General features: G+C 42.7%; 2 long non-coding RNA genes across 5 annotated transcripts in view; one reads left to right on the top strand and one right to left on the bottom strand.

Annotated features, from left to right (window-relative positions):
* Positions 1 to 12,581, bottom strand: part of LOC144315662 (uncharacterized) — a 330,188-nt gene that overhangs the window by 228,231 nt on the left and 89,376 nt on the right. The window lies entirely within an intron of this gene.
* LOC144315660 (uncharacterized) overlaps positions 1 to 12,581 on the top strand; it is a 30,202-nt gene that overhangs the window by 9,092 nt on the left and 8,529 nt on the right. Inside the window, exon 3 of one of the 3 annotated variants that reach the window (XR_013381387.1) lies at positions 7,238 to 8,055. The exons of the other annotated variants lie outside the window; for them this stretch is intronic. This is a non-coding gene — a long non-coding RNA (uncharacterized LOC144315660). Of the gene's footprint in view, positions 1 to 7,237; positions 8,056 to 12,581 lie in introns of those variants that run through there. 3 annotated transcript variants of the gene reach the window in all.

The following is a 12,581-nucleotide window of genomic DNA, read 5'->3' as shown; positions in this document are numbered from 1 at the left end:
TTTGCTCTGGAGTTCCCTTGACTAGAACATTCGTCTTCCCAAAATTTGCTTGGCTCACTCCATCATCTTCTTCCAAGTCTCTGCTCTCACTTTCTCAAGAAGGCCTGGCCACCCTATTGAATCCTGCAACATGCTCACACAGCATCACATCCAACACCCTTACTCTCCTCTACATTCTTTAATAGCATCAACATACCCTATCATTTATGTATCTTCATGTTGTTTATGCATAACATCTTCCCCTACTGAAATGTAAGCTCCACATGGACAGGAATCTTTGTCTGTTTCATTCTCAAATGTGCCCCCAAGTGCCTAGGGTAGTGTCCAGCACATAGGCGTTCAATAAATATTTCTTGAATGAGTAAACTTCCCTTTTACCACCCAAACACAGCCTATTTTGCTTCCTTCTTCCAGATAGGTCTCTATGACTCTTGCTCTTTGAGATAACAAGTGTTTGCATCTCTGACAAAAAAATGTTATAATAGCAATAGTAGCTGCAAATTATGCATTGCTTACAAGACATATGACCTACCAACCACCTGTAAAATACCCATAGCATACCAGGCAAGGACTTTAACAAGGACCATCTTTTAAAATTTTTCCAATAGCTCAGTAAGGGAGTATGATAAAATGCACTACTGGGCCGAGCGTTTCACCTTCTTCCCACCTGCAGTATCCAAACCATTGGGTAGCCCTTCCAATAAACATGGTGCATTTCCTCTCCCCTTAACTTGGAATATAGCCATGTGACTGGCTTTGGCCAATGATACATGAGTAAAAATGATACCATTAGGTTCCTACTGTAGGCCCTAAAAAAAGCCTAACGTGTTTCCTCTTGTATTCTTGCACTTCTGCAATCACCATGAGAACATGCCCAGGCTGACACACTGGTACTAGAGAAATATGAGAGACACAGAGCTACATGAGTAAAACCCAGACTAAATCAGACAACCCGAAGTAACCCTTGGCCATATAAGCAGTAAAGATGGTTGTTGTCTTTAAGCCACTGAGCTTTGGGGTGGTCTGTCACATAGTAATAGCTAAGTGATAGAAGTATTCCTCTATTTCTTATTTTAGTCAAGGACAGTGAGACTTAGCAAAGTAAGTAACCCATCCAAGATTTCATGGCTGGTGAGCAGTAAAGCTAGGTTCTCCCTCAGGTCTCAGAGCCTATGCACTAGCCAGTAGGTAACATCAACTCCCTTCTTGTCTTCCCTGTTCTTCTGTGCCACACAACACTTGGACACACTCTGAATTCCTTTCCAGCTGTATCTACTTATTGATTGATTCATTCATTCATTCATTCATACTTTCAAAAAAAAATAGTAAAAGTTGATTATCATATTAACTTGTAAGTTGCTGGAAATGCTGAGCTAGAACCTGAGCAATGTAAAACAGAAATGTTTTATTATCATGAAAGCAACAAGGAGAAAACACACAAAGTGTGTAGCTGGAGAAAATGTGCCCAAATGAAGCTGAGAACAGTAAAAATGAGAGAACAGTAAAAAAACAGTACTGGTGATAACCACTGTAGATGTTCCCAAGACACAGACCCTGATACAGCTTGGGACAGCAAGCTTCAGGATGAGGTGCTTGAGGCTACTGGACAATTTCTGTCATGGGTGCTGTATGGAGTGCAACCCGCCCCCCCCCCTTACAGATACTCTTTAACCCCCACAATCTTTCACTTCTCTCTCCTCTAAGAGTAGGGTAAGAGAGTCTAGTATTATTAGTCACTGCCACTCAATGTTAAAAATAGACAAGCCATTTTCAGGCTTGTCTTCAAAACAATATCATGATGAGTCATTTATTTTTCAGGATTGTGAATATCCAGAAAATATTAAAACATTCCCAAGACAGGGAGGCAGTTCTCATTGTAAGAAAACGTTAATTCTTTATAAGGATTTGTGACTTGTCTAGTGCCATATGGTTAATAAGTGGCATAATCAAATGGAGACAGAGTATTTAAGGATGAACAGAGACAACAGAGAAGAAAAACAGGTTATTCTTTGACCTTGGGTGAGTTGGTAAATGTTTCTGAATTGCTGCTTCTCTATTAATACATTGGAAATGATAATGCCTAGTTCATGAGATTGTGATGAAGTTTAGGTAAGTTAGAAAACAAAGGGTTCAAAAAGACATTTGGCATGAATCCTTGGGCACAGATATAGCATCATGCTACCCATTCAATAAATATTCAGTGAATGTCTACCATGTGCCAGGTTTTACAATATATTGTGGGAATGCTGAGATACATAAAATGGATGTCCCTCCCTCCTGGAGCTCATGGTGGAGTAAGAAATACAAACAAAACTTGCAGATATGGTATAGTGAGCCATGTGCTCTGTTGATCTACAAACAGGAGATAGGAACATTCACCAGTTTGCAGTTTCAAACTCACAGTCCCAAACCTGGGGCACCTGTCAAGACTTCAGAAGACCTTCAAGTAATAATGCAGAGAACATATTCATCAGGATGTACTCACCCTATAACAAGATGGGAAAGACCCATTCCAAGCCTTTTAATGAAGCAACCCTGGAATAAGGACTTCCAGCCTAAGGGGAAACAAATCGTCCTGCTCTATTAGAACTCAGTGAAATACACTGAATTGCATCCACTGGGACCTCTGGCTGTCCTCATTCTGCATTAATCCCTCATATGGTTGAATTCTTACTCCATACCCTCACATAATCCTCATAACTTCCCTGCAAAGTGAGTGCTGTTATTTATCCCCTTTTCACAGAATAATGAACTGGTGTTTGGGAGTTCAGCAACAGCTAACAATTGATAGCCAAGAGCCCATAGGGCTGGGATTCAACCCAGGACCAGTTAACCAGCTCAGATTCTTCTCTCTTTCTTAGTAGGCCTGGCTGGTGGGGCAAAGGAGCTACAACAGACATTTTGTAGGGTGCTCTTTCAGACCCAAGCCTATTTATGATTGCTCAGTTACCAAGAACCACAAGACCAAATTGAGGTTATAAATATAAGTGTTGTGGGTGATCTATGCAGTTTGAGTTATTAGGGAAGACTCTGCAATAGAGTTAGGACTTCTGTTTGTATCTGGGTGGAGAATAAAGGCAACATCCATTCCGTAATTCTTTTGATAAAGATGCATGTTCTGTGCACTGAACTGCAGTTTATTTCTTATTCGTCTGCGTCCGTCCTCTTCCTTAGAACATCTTAGATGCGGAAGGAAAGAAAACAACTGAGTAGCTTCTATTACTGTAATTACAGCATGACACTACAGTGATTGAAGAGTAAACCACCTCAGGGGCTGGGGAGAGGAGGGACAAATGCCAAGGGAGTCACCCGTGCCTGTAGGAGAGCAGGTCACAGGGCTTGCAAACAAAGAATGAAAGTTCTCATTACAAAGATTCTTATCTGTTCCTTATAGCAAGCCCAGCATGACCCTGACTTAGAACTAGTTATTAGTTCATGATTCTATCTGCTCCTGCCCCTCCCAAAAGGAATTATTCTCTCTTCTCAGACCTCCCATAATCCATTAACTATGCCTTTTTTGAGGGATTTAGCATTCCCCATTTTGTATGATGCTTATGTATGTGCAAGTTACTACTTCTACTCAACTTTAATCTCTGTGCTGGCAAGGTCTGTTCTGGTGTGTCTTTGGGTCCCTCATGGCAGATGTACATGCCCACTGTATGCTTCTTTAACATTTATTGAAAGGATGAAGATACAGTTCCATCCCTTGGGAAAAAAATCTTTTATTTATACTGGTTCCTTCAAGAATCTGGGCAGATGGACAAAAAGAATTTTGGTACTATTCTCAATCTCTACACAAGAATGTCTGGCTCTTGGAAATCTCTGTTCAAGTCTCAAGAAAGTGATAACTGCTAAGATCAGTTGATGAAGACCATAGGCAAGGCCTGAGAGGGATGTTTAGAATCAGAGCCAAAAATGAAAGAATACTAAATCCAGCCAGTTCCCTTTCAATCCCCTGTACAGTTTGATCCCAGCTTCTCCTCCCCTATTCATCATTGTCATCCACTCCCTGATGCCACCTGAGCAGAGACCTCATCACTGTGTCTTCCAGTATTTCAGAAGCTCAGGATCTCAATCACTCCCCTCTTCCTTCTAACCTGTACAATGCTTCTGGATTAACTTTCTGAAATTCTTACTTTAATTATATTGAGGAATGAATAAGCATAGTGGCTGAACACAGAACTTTGGAAATAGTCAGATTGGACTCAGTCCCAGCCCTACCATGTATTAAGCCTCAATTATCTCATCTGTAAAATGATGATAATAATAGTACCTGCCTCCCAGGCAGTGGTAAACACTAAATGAAGTATTATGTATGTTTCCTAAAATACCAGGCTCCTTGCAAGGCTTCAAGAGATGTTAAGAAACAGAAAAACAAACAAACAAAAAAAAAAACAATTTCCCTCTTCCCAAATCCACAATACCAAATCTGCAATTCTTAATGCTTACAAGCTATTTCCCTTTGCCTGGCATCCCCAGTCCTCCAGGATGTAAGTACTCCACACCCCCCACCAACCCCTATGAGTCACCCTCTGCTTTAGCCAGGATCACACCATTTCTCCATTTCAGAGAGCTGGACTTTTCCCTCTACTGACCTAAATCCTGTCATCCAACAGCTGGGTAAATATTTGGGAACAATCTTTATGAGCCCCCTACTCAGAATATATTTTAAGATATAGTCCAAATTGATTCAAGAATTCAATGTTTTATATATGTGTGTGGGTGTATTGGTGTGGGTGTGCATGTGTATGTGAACACAAACGAAAAACAAGATAAAATTAATCTGTTATTATTGTGGCTACAGCTTCTCATATATAAGAGCAAAAGAAAAATAAAAAGTGACTAGATTTGACCACACAAAAGCTAAATATCCCTGCCTCTAAAAACGCACCACAAACAAAAGTAAAAAATCAAATGAGAACAAAAAAATGATTGCACCATATATGCTAAGCAAAGATTAATAATTTATAAAGAGCTGTTACCAATCAATAGGAGGAAAATGCCAATGGAAAAATAGGCACTTAAAGTAGCAAACCACAGAAAAAGGAATACATAAGATAAAGAAATATATAGGAAAATGCTATCCTTATAATAATCAGATAAAATCAGAGTAAAGCCCAAAGTTCCACTTTGATCTCCCAAAAAGGAACAGGCCCTTTGCAGCCAGTAGCAACCAGTTATTGGCAGACCAGCAAATAAACAGGATGTCTCACACCGGTGGGATGGTCATCAAGTACAACCTGCCTTGAAAGCGGCTATGACAAGATGCACAAAAGGTTTTAAAATGTGGATAAATTTTGACCAGTAATTCTACCTTTAGGAAAATTACTCTTAAAAGATAGATGAGCACCAAGATTTCTGTATAAAGATTTTTATCACAGTGTTTTCTGAAATGGAAAAAAAAAAAAAGGAACAGCTGACACTTCCAACAGGAAGACGTTGAAAAGAAGTGAGAGCATATCACTTGATTGAATGCTGTGCAGTCACTTGAGATCATATTTTAGAAGAATATTTAATAAAAATAGCCACAACATATTTTAAGTTAAAAATTTAGGCAGGATTCCAAATTTGTAATATATTCCCAGAGGAAAAAACTGGGGAGATATCATGGAAATGCTAAGCAGTTATCTCAGTAAGGAAGAATTACCAAGAATCATAATTTTGTTATCATTTCTTTTCTGTGTAGGGAAAAAGTGATTGTAAATGAAATACAGCCAAATGGATCCTCTCCTGGCTTCAGAGTTAGCTCAAAGTCGCTCATCTCCCATGAAGTCTACCCTGACTACTCCAGACCTCAGTGAACTACTCATCCTTTACACTCTTTTAAGCCATTATTATTCATGTTCTACAATCACACATTTGATCATATGCTTCCTGTTATTGCTATCTAATTATTCAAGGCTTGAAAGTATTAGTTCTTCAGCAAGAGTTCATTCAAGAACCACTCATAGCTAGATCTACCTCACCCTCAGCAGACTGTCTTTCCCAATACTGCTGCAACAATTTTTCCCATCCTACATACTCTTCTTATATTGGCATCGACAGTCCTCCTACAAAAAGGCAGGGTCGGGGATCCCTGGGTGGCTCAGCGGTTTAGCGCCTGCCTTTGGCCCAGGGCGTGATCCTGGAGTCCCGGGATCGAGTCCCGGGATCGAGTCCCGCATCAGGCTCAAGGCATGGAGCCTGCTTCTCCCTCCTCCTGTGTCTCTGCCTCTCTCTCTCTCTATGTCTATCATAAGTAATAAATAAATAAATATTTTTTTAAAAAGGCAGGGTCTATGTCCTCTACCCTTAAATTTGAGCAAGGCTCTGACTCTAGCAGAAACAAGGCCATCTGACTTCTGAGACTAGGACATAAAAGACAATAGTACTTTCCACCCAGTTCTCCCGGAATGCTCTTTTTTAGAACCCAACTTCCATTCAATGAGGAAGCCCAGCCCATATGGAGAGTCCATGTGTAGGTGTTCATTAAGCTAAGAGCCCTAGCTGAAGTTCCAGTCAACAAATGTAGAGCAACAGCCACCAATATGCAAATTAGATAGCCTTTGTCATGACTCTGATCTCACCCATTATCTGCCTGCAATTACATGAGAGACTCTCAAAAGAACTGCCTAGTTGAGCCTAGTCAATCTCCAAACTTTGAGAGATTATAAAAATAAAATGATTGTTGGAGCACATGGATGGCACAGTCATTTAAACATCCAACTCTTGATTTCAGCTCAGGTTATGTGCTCAGCATGGAGTTTGCTTGTCCCTCTCCCTCCCCCTGCTTGTTTCTCTCTCTCTCTCTCTCTCTCTCTCTCCTCCCTCCCTCCTTCCCTCCCTCTCTCTCTTGGTCTCTCCCGCTCTCTCTCACAAAATCACTAAAATAAATACATAAATAAATATCTTTAAACAAACAAAAACTAAAACAATTATTATATTTTCAATCATTAAGTTTTGGGGTAATTTGTCACAGCATGTGATAGAAATTATTTACACTTCCTTTTTTTCTTTGCTGCCTCACTGATCTCCTTTCTGGAACACTTTAAATCCTAAAACCATTGGCCTACAAAAAGTAACTCATGCATATTTGTTATATAAATGAATGGGTGAATTAATGAATGAATAAAAGTTCTAAACATCATTGTTTTCCTTAGTTCCAAACTTATGCATGCTAATGAGTCTTCTTAGAACTTTCTGACCTGAGAGAAGCAGCATATTCTGAACTTGCTTCCTTCTACATACTTCCTTTCAGTTACACCTCCAACTATCCAGCATGCAGAAAAGTTTTGCTCACTGTAAAAGAAGAGTTAATGTAGCAAGAGGACCGATGAAAAAACTCATGGCTCTGAACTTGCCCCTTTCTCGCACCTTCCAGGAAAAAACGGGCACTCTTTAGCAACCAACATGTTACAGAGATACTGCTATCCTCCTACCTTCAGTCAATAGGATGCCAGCTATAGACCTACAAGCCCCAAAAAAGCAGACAGACCCCTCAGTCCCATTAAGCCATCATTGCCAAAGCCCTGCCACATGGTGCCACCTATGTGGTGTTGTTTGAAGGACAAAGGGTCTTCTCTATGCTAATCCACCATTTCAGATGCTCTCATAGGGTAAGCATTTTCTCCTCTAGGCTCTTTCATTAAAGAGAAATTCCCTGGAAAGGGAGCAGGCATTCACAATGTGAAGGAACCACCAGCAGCAATATTGTTATTTTGCCCTAACATTTGCATAGTGAATGTGTTCCTGTGAGTTTGTCCCCAGACTGAAGGAGTAATTGTGCACAAATGTGGCAGGGATTAGTGAATGAGGACATCCACAGGGAAGAAAAAAATCAAAAGAAGGGAAATATAGGAGCTCTGAAATCAAGCTTCTCACATTTCATAATCTCACCAAAATTAGTTGATGCTGCTAGGGTTTCTCTCTACCTAATGGGAACTGATTAAATCTGATTTGTCATCTATTTTTTATGTTTTTGATAATAAGTGAAATTGGGATTACCTGGGACTAGTGTCACAACCCTTGTTTACTGGGTTTCAGAAGACCCTTAACTTGCACCTTGCTGTTGGGGGTGCCATCAATGCCATAAGCAGGAGTCAGCTAGACCTCAAAGTTTATTTGCTCTGATGCTGTCATCTCACCAGGTGGGCCTAATGACCTGGGAAAGGTAAGGATGTCATGATTTAAGGGTGGAAATAGGGAAGTAGAAGGACCTATTGCAAGCACAGCCTTACATGAAATGATCTTTGAAGGCAGTGGGATCGTCTCAGATCCTGAAGAATAATTCAGTGATTTGACTTTTCTCATCCCTCCTCTCTAGACTGTGTTCAGGGCAAGAAGAACAGGAGGATGACTGGCTCTCTCTTGTATTAACCCAATATTTGAGAGGTTTCTTTGTTTGTGGCTACTAATACACTGATCTGGGCTCACTATGTAACCCACCAAAGCCAGTGCCATGGTGCAGTATACTTGATCTACTTGACACTAAGTATTTGATTTAACAGAAGAAAAAACTGACCACAGGCATAAAGGATTTCCTTTCCCCTTTTCCCAGGGGTTGATTTTTTTTTTCCTGCCAAAAATCCACTTGTAAGACAAAAAAATCAAGTTCAAGTCAAGGTTGGTCCCCTAGATTTCTCAGCAAATTTCTAAAATTGAGCTCCCTGCCATTGTCATCACCATCATCACCATGTGCCAACATTCTCCATCCTTCCTGTCACCCAACCAGGTTGGCCTCATTACCATCACCATCTCCATCATTAGTGCCAATTAATCATCACCATTAACATCATCAGAATAATGGCCTTAGCAAACCCCAACTGGGAAAGGCCTGTTCCCATCGCTGCAGGAATTTCCATATTAAGACTTCCAAGCCCGCGAGCTCTGGAATATACTAATGGAGAGAAACCGTGTTGGAAAAGACCCCTGGGAGAAGCCGGGAGGGAAAGCATGCCCCAGTCGCCTCTCAAAATATCCAGCAAGCAGCCATCAGGGAGCATGTGCCCGTTCTTTGAACTCCCTCAAAGTATCTTTCATCTGTTCTAAATCCAGGATCATCTTTGTACAGGGCTTGCTGTTTCTGGATAAATCCTTGGCCCTTGTTCAAGCCCTGGACTGTGTCAGGATGTTCCACAGACCCCAGCAGGAAAGCATTGCTAAATGAGCCTTTCCAGCGGGACCCCTTTCTAGTGACACGGATTCCAAATCCCAGCCCAGAGCGTCTGCACTCAGCAGTACGACAAGGCAGCAACCGACATCGAATTCTCATTTCAACGCCCATCTTCCTGGAGGAGGCCCCCACACCCACTGCAAGAGAGTCCGCAGCTGATACTTCTTTCCTAGGGCACTCTATTTTCGGCTTCATATCATATCACTGACTCTCTATCCCTGTGGAGCAAGCTGGCGAAACATTTTTTTTCCTTGCCTAAGCATTTGCTTTGTATCTGATTCAAATCTCTAACCTGAAAATGGGGAGAGCAAGCCAACAAGACACCAGGAGGGCCTCCTTCTCTGCCCATACACCAAACCTCAGTCCCAAGACTTGCAGTGTGAGATTCAGCTGATATGCTCCCCTCTCTGCAACCCCATCTCATCTCCCATTGTCAGAGAAAGAGCTTTGCATCATCACCTGCTTCCCTAGGGGTAGCAAAAGACTAGCCCCGTTCTCCTATGAGTATTACCCAAATTAAACACCTCCCTTTGGTATTTGTTTTTTTTTTTTTTCCTGGTTGTCAAATGAGTTTTTATCAAAACATTTTCAAAAATAAATGAATAAACAATTTCCTTTGTAGTTCCTAACTAGTGGGGCATTATACCAGGTCCCACTGTTGCTGTCACCTATGAGGTCACGAAGGCAGCAGCCATCCACATTGCATCCTACAGACCGTACAGTCCTCAGGATCTCTTCAATGGTTCCAGAGAGTTCTCTGGCTAAAGATCAGTGCTGCGCCTATCAGGCAACACTGACAGTGTCATCAAAAGTGGTATTTCCACTGAGCTTAATGTTTTTTTGCTTCTTTCTGCCTCTGGGGTAGTTCCTCAAGGACTTTGATGATCAGGGCAGAGGCAGGAGGTGCCATGTCAATCTGGGCCAGTCTATTCAAAATGGTCAGGCCCCTGCAATCCTCAGACCTGACCAGTCACCTGCTGCCTTGGCAATGTCATCATCAACTGTTTTTGGAGACAAGCCCAGGGGACCGAGGACAGACATGGCACTGACTTCCCCACAGTGCACTCCAGGTACACTACTTTAATCTCCTTGAGGTCAAACGTGGGCGGCATAGCAGACGCAGCTGGTGTAGGATGAACCCGGATGCAGGATAACTAAAGAAAGTTGCAGGTTGACCTCCTCGAGCCAAAAGCTGAGAGCTCCCCTGATATTTTTATACAGCCTCTACTTTTCATTGCATTTTTATCTAATGTGTCGTGTAAGCCACAACTAAATGTGAGCAAAGCCAAGTGATCTTACTCCCATTTTACAATGAGAAACCAGACTCAGAATAGTGGGTATCTCTTTCAAGGTCTTGGCTATCTGGAAAGCAGCCGCTTTGGGACTGGACCCCAGATGTCCTAACTGCTGGAGCTAGATTCCTCACACTTCCCACGCACTGCCGTGTGGAATGAACATGAGTAAATCACTAAACAAGCCTAAAACCAGTGGGAGCAAGAAAACTATGAATGGATTGTGAAATGTGAGTGGATCATGAGAAGTATCCACTTAAATCTGCCTCATGCCAGAATTGGTGATACTGTCACTCTAAAACACAGAAGGCCCCAGGCTACTTGGAGTCACAGACACCCTACCAAAGACATCAGTGCTGGGAGAAAAGAAGACTCAGAAGTCAGCTTACAAAACATCTCCATTTTACAAATAAGAGCAATGCCCACATGCTCATGAACTATTGCAGGCTTCTCCAGGGGCAAACCAAATGCCTGTATCCAGAAGCTTTTCTTTCAGGATTTTACTCCCTCCTTTTATAAGAAGGACATGACCTCTTCACAGTGGTAGAGGCCCAGGCACTTCACTGTGAGCCAGGAGATTGGCCCTTGGCCACAGCCACAGGCAGAGGAATGGAACATCCAGCCAATGAACTTGAGTCACTAGGACAAACATTCTATGAAATCATCTCTTCAGCAGCCTACCACTGTGCCTGAACTTTCATCACTAAGTACTAGTTCCATAGATTATGGCACAGGAGACCACAGTCCAAATGTAAAACTGCCACAGGATTATTGATAGCCAGAGCAACAACAGCCTCGTGTAACTTCATCAAATGACCTTGGCAAAGGGCAGGGCCAGGAAGTGATGGAACACAGGACAGGCAGGTTTTGACAGAAAGCAGAGGGGATAGGTAGCCCCTGCCCTGAAACTCGAAGCTTCAACAAAGAAAATCCTCCTCAGTCTGGAGGCCAGCCCTGGGTTCTTAGACAGTAAAAGGATCCAAAGGAGGGGAGAAGTGAAGTGATGAAGTTATACGGATAGAGAAACCCTCTTGGGCCAAGTAGTAAAAACCCACACAAACTGGCTTAAGCATTAATAAAATAAAATAAGGGAAATAATAAACTGAAATATATTGGCTTTGAAACCCAAAGGTCCTAAGGTGCACTGGCCCAAGGCCCAGCTGGCTCTCTCCTCTGCCTGGCTCTGATTTCCTCTGGGCTGGCTGCAGCCCGCTCACGGAAAGCAGACACTGTCCACTGCAGCTCCATCCTGGTATGCCCCTCCACTTGGCAGCTCCTGCAGAAAAAGAGCTCCTCCTACCAAGTGTAAAGATGGGCTCTGATTGGCTAACCTCAGACCACATGCTCCCTCCTTAACCAATCACTAAATTCTGCCTGGCGAGGTCTGATCAAGCGCTCTCCCCAGAACTGTGTTGAACTGACTGCCCTGATTCACAAGGCGGTTTGGCCTCTGCAAGGTCGGTCATCAGACATTTCCCTCACCTCTGCAGTTGTCTGCCACACAGTGGGGGTCCTTGGAGGCCAGCACTCCCAATTAGGGATACTTCTGCCATCATGACTGCCTGATGCTATTCTCAGAAATGTCACAGTTTCTGGCGGGCCCCAGAAAGTCCAGGGTCTTGGGCCTGGCACCAGGGAGCAAACTGCTGGAAGGAAACCCAGGGCCCTCTCAGTTCTGAGCAGTACAGCTCCTCAGGAAGGGAACTCTCTATCGGAAGTAGCCTTATGTGTTTCATCATCTTGTTTGCTGCCTTTGTCCTTCGTTATAAATATCAGCTCTGTGAGGTCAGAGATGGAAGGTTCCCCTGCTTGCAGAATTCCCAGCATGGAGAATGGGTGGTACCTGGCTATCTAAGCTATGGGCACAGCCAGCATTTCAGCTTATACCACTGAAGTGTGAAGTAGCCCCAAGGCTGTCCTCAATTTCACCTCTACTCAGTCTGGCACTGCTGCTGGGCCCCAGGTACAACCATGAATAATCACATCCCTTCCCATGGGTCACCTGAACATAAGAGACACATATATAGCTTTCACTTTCAGGGTTCCAGGAGGTGGGGGACCTGCACTACCCTACCCTCACCAAGACCTACTTACCTTTGCCAAGGTAAGCCATGGAGTTCTAACTACTCAAGTGTAAT

Source organism: Canis aureus, chromosome 6 (assembly GCF_053574225.1).
Source record: "Canis aureus isolate CA01 chromosome 6, VMU_Caureus_v.1.0, whole genome shotgun sequence".
Lineage (NCBI taxonomy): Eukaryota > Metazoa > Chordata > Mammalia > Carnivora > Canidae > Canis > Canis aureus.
The sequence above is the reverse complement of the archived record's forward strand: the minus strand, read 5'-3'. Positions and strand labels throughout refer to the sequence as shown.